This window comes from Haliotis rufescens, unplaced genomic scaffold (genome assembly GCF_023055435.1).
Source record: "Haliotis rufescens isolate VD_foot unplaced genomic scaffold, xgHalRufe1.0.p SCAF_16, whole genome shotgun sequence".
Classification (NCBI taxonomy): Eukaryota; Metazoa; Mollusca; class Gastropoda; order Lepetellida; family Haliotidae; genus Haliotis; species Haliotis rufescens.
In genome coordinates this window covers 8,077,482-8,086,915 of record NW_025963846.1, presented here as the reverse complement: position 1 = coordinate 8,086,915, position 9,434 = coordinate 8,077,482, and positions in this window count along the sequence as shown.

The window sequence follows — 9,434 nt, the reverse complement described above, 5'->3', positions numbered from 1 at the left end:
TCCATACCAGTACATAGAGGTTATCACGCGAGTGTGTTTGGGCATGGTAAATATCCTGCATTAGGAATAAACATTTTATTTAGCGAGCCTTGGCGAGCTAAATACATAGTGTTTATTCCTAATACAGGATATTTACCATCCCCAAACACACAAGCGTGTTAACCTCTTTATCATATAATGTCATTCTTTAATTCTGTGCTTCAAAATCGCTTTCCCTCCCTCACAAACATTACCGAAACATTGCGAGTTTGCCTGGAATGCGCGCATTAATATTTATTACGTCACAGGGTAAGTGATGTGTCAGTCGGACAGTGACAGTAGCCAATATAGTTCCAACTGAAATCTGTTTCTTATACAGCGGCGAAGCAACATATACGCAAAACAACAATTGTTTTTAATTGCCTTTTGCGGCAATCCATCGGTCTGTCCGCTAGAGTAACTGCCCTCTGTCAAAGGGAAGCTACTCTAATCCTAGTCAATGAGACGTCACGGCCACGGTCAGACGTTGTTGACAGTCGGTCTGTCCTGTCATAACGATAAGAAATGTACTCAGATGTACACACAGCGACAAAACGAAACAAGGTAACAATTCAAACATATTTCAACTAATCCAACTATTTTAATTTGTGGAGAAGGTTTCAAGCCGCAGAGGTCTACAAGCACAGATATGGCTACTGATCCCGCTTCTCTAAAGTTGCCAAAACTTATAAAATGCCTTAGCTGCGTCACAGTTAGACACAGATTTTCAGTATATTAGACTGTTCTTTTGATAATGATAGCAATTATCCCTGTAGTTTATCCAGATTCCCGATGGTTAATTCTGACTCGATCGCCGAATGACGAGTGCGACGCCATGTTTGTTTATAAACAGTGAAAGTAGTCCCTACTTGACCTTTGATATTTGCATCTCTATCCGCATATGACCCCAACGGATGTCGTTTTTATCCGTTGGCTTTATCCTGCCGAGAAACCTACCCATTATATGATAAATGTGGTTACAAGGTCCTCACCTTTACATATAGTTACAAAGTCCCTACTCCTTACCTATACATATCATTACAACGCCCCTACCAAAACATATGGTTCCAAGGCCATATACATTTCGATGTTAATAACATATGTTGTGAGTTAACATTTTACAGTTGTACATATACAAGCACTAGAAGCACTTAAATGTGCGTTGCCTTATTACTTCGATACAAAACTCCAATGAAATTCGTCTAAATGATGAACTATTTCATAATGTCATTATTTTCCAAAATATTTCTGTCTCTGCGCAGCACAAAATTCAAGTCATGGTAGCCCTACTTATAATTAGTGTGTTATTTCTAATCAATTAAACTCTAATTTGTCTTGTATATTGAACATTCAAACACGTAATGGGGCTCATGTTTGCTAAGTATCCCACAAACAAATGTATTCGATCAATTATTCATTTATTTCACTACATCCTTGCCTGAGACGAATATGCAGGATGTTAGAAGATTTTGTTTTCAACGGTCATAATACCTGGGTCTAAAGTCCTGTTTTCTTATCTGTAGAAATTTCATTGCAATTAAAGTAAGGCTGAGTTTGTTCCATTTTGTAAAGTTCCTCAGATAAACGACTTTTAAGAGTTGCAGCTCATGGAACAGATATATATATATATTACTCCAAAGAGGGTATAGAACTCCCGATTGTTTTCATATGACTACAGTTAATATGTTATGACATGACAGATTAACTATATTCATATGAACGAATCGGGTGTTCTTCTTTTGAGTTAAGCGTGAAGAGCGAACGCTTTAACCACTTGGCTACCCGACCGCCCCAATACATTGATGGTTAAGCTAAAATCACCAAATCTCCAGAATTACCACATTGGTAGAAAACTATAAAGCCTACATCGCCCACAATGTCCACATTGGTAGAAAACTGTAATCCCCAGAAATACCACTTAAGTATATTTACTATAATCTCTACAACACACCATGACCGTGTGTTCGAATCCCGGTTCGACACATGTATGTTTCTAGGTTTGTCGGCACCATACACGTTGTGTCCGTTAGGTTTGCCTGAAATTTATGATCGTGGGTTCGAATCCTGGTTATGAATCTAGGTTTGTTAACACTGTCCTCGTGGGATTCACCGAAGTGGTAAACGTCTAAGACCTGCATCACTTCGGGCTGTCCTCCCACATCAAGCTGACACGCCTTGATGTAACTGGTATAGTGTTCAGACCGGCGTTAAACCCACTCACTCACTCTACAATTCAAGACTTACTACATTAGAAGATTACAATACACCACAGTGAGCAGATTTACTTCAATTCTCTCATTACAAGAGTTACAACATTGCTAGATTACTACAATTCCTACTTCACAAGATATCTACATTAGTAGATTACTACAATTCCTACATCACAAGATATCTACAGTAGTAGAATACTACAATTCATATATCACACGAATTACTACATTACTAGATTACTACAATACAAACATCAAAAGAGTTACTACATAACCAGAATTACTACATATGATTAACACCATAATGTGATAAATCAATGATTAAAATAATAAGCCTGAGAAAAGTTACTAGATTGCTAGAATCAATATATAAATTGATATACAAGACATACTGGATCACTACTATTCGCGGTCCTGTGAAGAATGTCTCTGTACGCAATAAAGAAATATCTTGCCATGATGGCATGTGTGCGCTTAGGTCGCTAAATGATTCATTCGATAACGGTAATGTATTTCAAATGAAATGTCCTGGCACCAAATTCTCAATAACACCCGCAAATAACACATAATGTTCCATGGCATCTCCCCTCTACGTGAACTCTGTCTGGACAGAGCTGACTCGTGGCCATTGCAAGCCGGGACTATTTTTCACCACATGGAAGAATCCTAGCGTGCAGACGACAGTAAGGAATGGCTTAACAGGGGTAGGAAACTGCGTCTTATGCGGTAAAGGCGGTCGTTTGCTTACGTTTTGTGACTCATCTTACGTTTACGATGTTTTTTCTCTCAGTTATATACCCTTATCAGTATATCTCGCCAGACCCGGGTCGGACCCTGAACAATTTATATTTGTTTACATCAACATGTTGGGACTATATTTTTAGAACGCAGTTATATACGAGTGGATTTGGAATAAATTTAGCATAAATTCTTCTTGATAAGTAGCTAAGTATATATAAGACTAACGGGACAGATGAAACGTTAACATGCAAAAATGTGCATCCGAAATCGTGTTTAGGCGGAAGCGTGTTTACCGTCGGGGCAGAAGTTGGTCCATTTCCTACACTCACAGCCGAGTTTTCTTTGCGATTACGGAAAGTGACGGAAAGGGGCGAGGTAGACCGAAAGCAATTGAACTCTCACAGACATGACGTCACATTGGTATGGTATGACGCCACATGCTTCCTTGATTCCACCTCGTTAGCAGAGTGTGACAAAAATCCGGCAATGGTCACGTTTTCTCAAACTTTGGATTGAGAAAAGGCATATAGGAAAATATCATTTAAGTCCGAAACATTTTTTTAACCGATCATATTGCAGCAGACATCCCCTTTCATTCTACAAAAGGAAATTCCAGAGTTGAGAAATACAAATCTTACCTCCGAGGCAATGATTAACTATAACAATCAGAACAGGCATTGACAGGTGGTACAACAGCTCCATATATGGCAACGTCTCTGGTCTCCTGTCAAAAACAATATAATTAGTTACATTGTGATAACTGTCACTTGATAATACCATCCCATGACGTACTTTACTGAAGAGCGACGTGACGTCATAATAGTACGCACATGGTTCACTTCATCCGGAATTTGGTTGAAACGCCTTTGATAATTGTTTGTTAATGTAGAACTATGATTAAATAGGTGGTTAACACTTTCGTTTATCAAAAGCAGAGGCAGAAGTACCGCAGGTACAGAAGCTTACTTTAATAGGATGATTTTACACCCAAGAAACAAATATGGGGTTCCCATGCCATGACGCTTCTCTCTTTAACAGATACAATGAACATAATGTATCGACCTCCTCAAGAATTCCTAAAATACACTTAAATATAAGCGACAAAACCATTTTCACAAGCATAAGAAATCTCAACTAAAAGCACACTCAATTATACGATATTAAACATGTGTTCATGAAACGCTATCAAATAGTGATGACACCAGGTGAGTGAGTATGGTTTTACGCCGCTTTTAGCAATATTCAAGCAAATCACGGCGGGGGACACCAGAAATGGGCTTCACACATTGCACCCATGTCGGGAATCGAACCCGGGTCTTCGGCGTGACTAGCGAACGCTTTAACCACTAGGCTACCCGACCGCCCCTTATGACACCAGGTGTTTGGGGAAATGCGAGCATATCCTGCCCCACAGGTGGCACCCGTCACAAACACATGCGGGAACGCCATGCACATGTCTACCATAATACGTTATATTTTGAAAGCTTTACTGAGGCCTTGAACGTTGTAACCCGATCAAACAACTTTTGAGAATGATTGGTATGACGCTCTTTGAAAAATTCTCTTACATCCCTTTTAAAACGAAATCGAACTAACAGGACGTTGGTAACATGTTATAGTCCAGTCGTATGGTATGAATTTTCACCAATAGAAAAACCATGTAATGGTGTCTCCTTTCAGCCAGTGCCTCCACAAAACAGGTCCACTTATTCCAATATAGCAAATACAGGGAAACATTATTATGCGATAAGTTGTAGACATTAGCGACTATACTCTGATATTTAGAGTGATTAAAGAGACATGAAATGTTTAATAAACTTTAAAGTTAACTTTAATTTGATTCCAGTATTTGCAGTAGGTTTAAGCAGGCTTTGAGTATGGGAGTAGAGACATTAGAGTTGTTTATAATTGTGTCTTTAAGAAGCTGTAGTATCAACGAATACAGACTTGACAGACTTCCAGTGCGATGCTGGTACAGATGTTTGTACCTTCAAGCAAGTCCACGATAAATGTACCAGCATCTGTGCCGAAACGTTGCAATAAAACTCTTTCTTCTCTAATAATTTTGACAATGTTCTGCAGTTTTAACAGTAATGCGATTAATGAATATGTATTTTGGAAACAGGAAAACATATCAATTTCAAAATACCGCCGCAAGACTCAGCACCTCGAGTAAGCATGTCCTTCTCTACCGGTAGCACCCGCCACTCACACAGTATAAAAGTAGGTGTAAGTCAAATAATTTGCAAAGTTGACAAGGGTTTACTCCCAGGGTGCCAACTTTCTTAAATACAACACTGATCGGCCAGTCGGAAATCAATAGGGGCTTTAGCTACAGACTGGTTCTGGCTAGGAAGGTTTACCTGCCAAGCTACAGGTCGGGCTATAACTGATTATGAGAATCTGCAGGTAGGTGAGTTAAAATCATATTTTTACCTAAAACAACGAATGTTGTCTCAGCGTAAATTGGACGGTTGCTTCTATCACTTTGGTCAGAGTGTAGTGAAATCCACAAAGGTTCGGTCTGCAGACAGATTTCACCGAGATCAGCCAGTTCGTTGGAAGAGCAGCAGCTCGCCCTGGGTCCAGAGCAACACCGAGATTATGTTTGGGCACGTACCCTGGAAGATGTACCACTTCATGATCCTCGAGTTTTACAGTTTGCTGACTACCACTAGTCACTAGCGGGTAACCACCACAGATCTGTTTACATCCACTTTGATGCAGAAGGTCCACATCGAGGGGTGGAACTCCAAGATGTCAGCAACTCTTGGTTCATCCCATCCGACTATCTACAAAATCATCCACTTTTCCCAGCAAGCATACTGTGAGGCAACAATCATCCAGCTACAAGCTAATAGCAAGCGACGACCAATGAAAAAAGAAATCTGGCCAGTAAGAAGAAAGACTGCGGCGAGAAAAAGACCACCTGCAAATTGGACTAAGTCACTCTTTGAGCATGCCGAGATTGACGGTGATAAGAGTGAAAGAAAAGTGAAAAAATCAACAGGCTCTGAGGTAAATATCTGTAGAAACTTTCAAGTAACGAAATTGGGATATCCATCATCGTTGCGCTGAGAAGGTGAGATTTGTGAACATTGAGACTAAGAATCAACATTGCTTACATACCGAAATCTGAACAATGCCCCCGAATTTAGGCGACAGCCTATTGTGACACTATTCTATCTCTCCGGACCTACAGGAAAGAACTTGATGAGTTAAGGTGAACAATAATTGAACAGAGGAAGGAATCAGATACTAGACTGACTCAAAATATTGAATCCGCTAAAGCTGAAATCCTGTCTGTCAAGAGCGATGTTCTAGAACGTCTAGACGAGGTTATCAACAACAAAAGCTGTATCATATGGCTTGATATTGATACAGTTTCTGAATGATTATGGGGATGCTGTTAAAGATTTGGAGGAGAGAGTTGACAGTCAAGAACGACATGGAAGGAGAAACAATTTGATTCTTTATGATGTTCCTGAAGCAGATCGTGAATCCTATGAACAATGCAGAGATGAGGTGTTAGATATTATCAACAGAGCTAGAAATTAGGAAAATCAGCTTCCCCAGCCAGTTTCAAGAGATATTTGACGTGTTCATAGACTATTGATAAGAAATGATAACAAACCACGCCCACTCTTAGTGTAAATGACTCATTTGATGGACAAAATACACGTGGTGAGAATGAGGGGTACATGTATATTGAGAGAGATGCGATTCGGTGTGCCTAGTGGTCCAACGCATAACCAACGACGTGACTTAACAGATGACAAATCCTTATAAAAATAATTTCAAAGGAGGAAAATTGCCGAGGATAGTAAACGTGACACAGAGGATGAGATAGCCATACCCAGGCCCAGAACAGAGATGTCAGACCACAACATGGTTGAACCAGGAACAACGGTTATCGGAGGTAGGGGGAAGAAAACAGGTTTGACTTTCGGCCTCGGTCACTCCGTCAGAGCTCCAGAGAGAAGACAAATAATGGACAGGGAGGTGGCAAGGGCCAAGATGATTGTAGGTCATACAGGTTCACCTATAATTTCCTCTTTGTTGACTGGAACCATAAAATTTAATTTCTGGAACGTGTCAGGACTAAAATCCAAGCTGGGAGATTATGAATTTATTCACGTTTAAGGTTGTTTGATATAGTCGGGCTAACCGAAACATGGTTGAAGTAGACAGAACTGAGTTGTTTATTCAGCGATTTTAACATATACGCAATGGGTGGTGAGCGGATATCGACCTGGGGACGACTTTGGTGGAGTAACAGTAATGATTACAAACTCTTTTGTTCATCTTGTCAAGTGTGCGATAGTGGTATTTATATTTTACAAGATAAGGATATATGGGGTTTAAAGAAAGACCTGTTATATGTATGTGAATATATTCCTCTGGAGTCTTCAGCCTGGTATAATAACCCCTAATGTAAAAACGGTACATTACAAATACAAGATGATCTGTTGTATATGCCATCTTAATGTGATGATGTGCATATTATCATCGGTGGTGATTTTAACTCTAGAACTGGCACACTACCTGAGTTTGTTGAAGACGATATCCTTGAACATTTGGAAGGTAATGATAACAACAGGTGGGGTTTGTTGTTGGATTGATTAGCATGAAAGGGTCTTCATTTGCTTCAACTATAAAAAGATTTGGTAAATGCTTTTCATATATGTGCAGTATTTTAATATTCATATTATTAATGGAAGATGTGGATCAGACGCGGGTGGAGATTTCACTTTTATAGGAAATCATGGCGCTAGCGTGGTTGATTTCATATGTTCATCTGAATTGTTTGGTATATGTAGTATTTTTTACATATGCTCACGCGCTGAGTCCTCCCATTTTCTCACAGTGGATTAACGTACATCTCACAGCTGACCTGATTGAAAGTGATGGTGTTGTTAAGTTCTCGGCCCTTATATTTCTTTTGAAGTTGACTGAGCATTGATAAATGCTACTGCGCTTATAAAGAAAGAAAGATGTAGATGTTTGAATATATTTAGAAGGAACAGAGCTAGCCTCATTGGAAAATTATCATCGCATTCGGAATCAGTATTACCAGATATGTAGACAAAAGAACGTTGAATATTATGAAATGACACAGGAATTTCTTGAGAAACACTTTTATAATTCAAAAATCTTTAAAGGCTGGGAACGACACTACACAGTGAGAATAATATAAGTATAGAAAACTGGTATGATCATTTAAAAAATATTTAAAATCAATAATGACAGTGAGGGTGGCCGTATGTCTGGATTTGCAGATGATATTATGGCAGATGCTGATATCGAGTTATCACCTGACATACTCGAGACTCACATTACGAGGGATGAAGAAAGGGAATGTATTTCTCATCCTAAATATGGTAAATCAGCTGATATGACAAAACCATTTCCAAGTTTATTTTAAACATTCGTCATATATCAGCGTAGTATATTTAGAGTTTATTCTTAATATCATGCTGGAAACATCATACACATGTACTTTCCTGAAGACTTGGTATGATCGTCCCTCTTCACAAACAAGGTTCAGTGAATGATACAAATAACGATACAAGCACAGTGATGTCAAGCAGTTTTAGCAGTCAAGTGTTCCTTTTCAAAAGGTTAATATTCTTGGCGGATGCTTTTGAAAAGATTAGTCAGGCACAATCTTGTTTCAGGAAGTGATACTCCACAATTTAAAATATATTTATGTTGCAACCAATAATACATTGTGTTTAGCAATGAAGGTTGGTAAATTATATGCAATTTTTGTAGAAAAGCCCTATCAAGCCTTTGATTCCGTTAGCAGAAATATAGAATGGCCACGTTGCAAAACATATAATCTTTGCATTAAAATTGGGAAGTTAATGTGCTGTATGTGTCAGAATTTAAAGGTTTATGTGCGAACTAACATCTGACACCTTTGAAAGCAATACTGGCTTTAAGCAAGGGTTCATTTTAAGTCACTTTTTGTTCTCCTTTGTTATCAATGAATTAGCTAACACATTTAGCAAAAGTGTTATGGTGGCATCCAGCTTCATCCGGAAACTAGAAACTTATTTCTTTTGTTTGCTGATGATATAGTAATATTTTCAAGCACAGTGCCTGGACTACAAAAGCAAATTAATCAGTTTGAATGTTATTGTAAACAATGGAATTTATCTGTCAACATGAATAAGACAAAAGTTATTGTTTTTAAAAATGGCGATGCACTAGCTAGAAGAGAGAAATGTTTCTTTCAACCATGATGGCATTCATTAGATGTTGTATCATTATATAAGTACTTAGGTGTATTTTTTACAAATTTATTGCCATGGAAGATGCATTCTAACCAAGCTGTTGTACAAGCTAAGAAGGTCTTAATTGGAATTCTTCGAAATATGAACGTCCTTGGAAATTCAACCTATTAAACATTTTCGATTACAAAATAAGTCCTATTTTTTATATGCAGCGGAGGTTTGGAGA